The sequence below is a fragment of the Engraulis encrasicolus genome, chromosome 17, assembly GCF_034702125.1.
Source record: "Engraulis encrasicolus isolate BLACKSEA-1 chromosome 17, IST_EnEncr_1.0, whole genome shotgun sequence".
Classification (NCBI taxonomy): Eukaryota; Metazoa; Chordata; class Actinopteri; order Clupeiformes; family Engraulidae; genus Engraulis; species Engraulis encrasicolus.
In genome coordinates this window covers 4,285,661-4,288,160 of record NC_085873.1, presented here as the reverse complement: position 1 = coordinate 4,288,160, position 2,500 = coordinate 4,285,661, and the positions used below count along the sequence as shown (strand labels likewise).

Below are 2,500 nucleotides of genomic sequence, written 5' to 3'. Positions count from 1 at the left end.
TTCATTTAAAGAAAGAATATTTAAAAAGCGTCTCTTTTTCACTGCAGACTCCCAGAAGTGCTAGCAAGTCTTTTGTGTAGTGTCAGTATTTCGTGCAGTGCTCGTGTTTTGTTTTGTTTTTGTGTTTCTGTCTTGAAAAAGAAAATTCCTGAAGCGTTTCCTCTGCACTACCATGGCAACGAGTCTTTCCGAAGCCACGCCTCTTTGGCCTTTAATTGACAGCTCTGCCCTTTTTTCTCTGTGAGTGTGTGTGTGTGTGTGTGTGTGTGTGTGTGTGTGTGTGTGTGTGTGTGTGTGTGTGTGTGTGTGTGTCTGTGTCTGTGTCTGTGTCTGTGTGTATGCCTCCCTCCTCCAGAGTTATCAGAGCCCTTAGACATACACAGATATTCATTGAGGAAGTTGAGACAGACAGATGAAGAGAGAGAGAGAGAGAGAGAGAGAGAGAGAGAGAGAGAGAGAGAGAGAGAGAGAGAGAGAGAGAGAGAGAGAGAGAGAGAGAGAGAGAGAGAGAGAGAGAGAGAGAGAGAGAGAGAGTAAAGAGAGTGAAAGACTAGCGAGTGACAAAAGAGAAGAGGGCGAGAGAGAATGTCTATGTGAGAGGCGAACAAGCAGAACGTGTGTGTGTGTGTGTGTGTGTGTGTGTGTGTGTGTGTGTGTGTGTGTGTGTGTGTGTGTGTGTGTGTGTGTGTGTGTGTGTGTGTGTGTGTGTGTGTGTGTGTGTGTGTGTGTGTGTGTGTGTTAGAAAGGGGGGCAAAGATGCAGAGAGAGTGAGAAAGAGAATATGAGGGAGAGAGAGGGGGGTGGGAGAGAGATTGAGAGAGAGAGTGAGAGAGTATGGAGGAGAGAGGGAGAGAAGGAGGGCGAGTACTGCCTGTCTAATTGGTAGTCAGTTTGCATTCTGCTTGTGTGTGTGTGTGTGTGTGTGTGTGTGTGTGTGTGTGTGTGTGTGTGTGTGTGTGTGTGTGTGTGTGTGTGTGTGTGTGTGTGTGTGTGTGTCTGTGTGTCTGTGTGTCTGTGTGTGTCTGTGAATGGGGTGAGTGAATGGGGCCTTGTATTAGAATCCAGCTCCACTGCCTAGCACCACGCAGCACAGCACCAACAATATGACCACCGGGGCGCGCGCACACACACACACACACACACACACACACACACACACACACACACACACACACACACACACACGCACGCACGCACGCACGCCCGCACGCCCGCACGCACGCACGCACGCACGCACGCACGCACGCACGCACGCACGCACGCACACACACACACACACACATTCAGAAATAAACACACACGCACACATACTGTATATACACACAGACATTCATATACATGCACTTTAGCATACGCACACAAGCACAAGCATGCAGTGTCCACAAAAACAGACACACACAACACACACACACACATGTACGTATACACATGCACACACACACACACTCTCTCCCACACTTGCACACGTGCACATGGCTTTTGTTATTGTTGCAAGTTGCAAGAGACATCTATATTGTGTTCTTTTCAATGAGATAGTATAGTATTTACAGCAGTGTTTCCCAACCTTTTTTGAGCCAGGGCACACTTTTTCCCTTCAAAAAATCTCGCGGCACACCACCAACCAAAAATGTTTTTTTTTTCATCATCCTTTGAATTTCCTCTTTCAAATAAAAAGTGCACTTAACATGTCCACTTCTTAAGGAAGCTATAAACTTCAAAGTAGGCCTAGGCCTACTATATACAAATTGTTATGCTGTCCAAAAAGCATTCTATTTGCAGGAATACAGAAAAATAATGCTTATTCTGACAGTAGCAATGATATTTAGGAAAGATTTCACTGAGTGCGTTTACATGCAGTTCAGTATCCCGAATATGATCGGGATATTATGTATCCCGAATTTGCGTTTGTGCATATAAACACTTCAGTGGGATACTGAGAAATCGGGATGTGCTAGGTGGAGTTCTCCGAAAGAAGCCGGGATACTGACGCATGTATACACCTTATCCCGAATACAGGGGCTTCCCATGGAACGCTGTTGCTGGTATCCAGGCTACACGCATTTGAAGAGAATTCTATAACGGCCAAGAATGTAGACTGGGATATAACGTTCTGTGCGCATATAAACACATTATCCCGAATATGATCATAACCGGGATATGCCTCATATTCGGGATACTGAACTGCATGTAAACGCACTCACTGTTACAATATGAATATGCATGTATGTTTAGTATCAGTCTCTGTTCAATGCCTTGCAAAATAGAAAGTTTTCTCTGATTGCGTCTCCATCCACAAAAAGCACATTGGCCAGGATTTCAGCATGTCCACTATCAGCCTCGTCAAGTTGCAACGCAAATTTCTCACGGATACGGGTCTTTTCCAAAACCACACTTTCGATAACAGCAGACATGTCATCAATGTCTGGAAATTGTGTTATTTGAGAGAGGGACTTTGGCTATTTATTTAACCGCTTCAGGTCCAAGCATCTCATTTACAATG

The 2,500-nt window shown here is 45.2% G+C and overlaps 1 protein-coding gene across 11 annotated transcripts in view; it reads left to right on the top strand.

Annotated features, from left to right (window-relative positions):
* Positions 1-2,500, top strand: part of qki2 (QKI, KH domain containing, RNA binding 2) — a 69,156-nt gene that overhangs the window by 41,844 nt on the left and 24,812 nt on the right. The gene's annotated exons all lie outside the window — the stretch shown is intronic.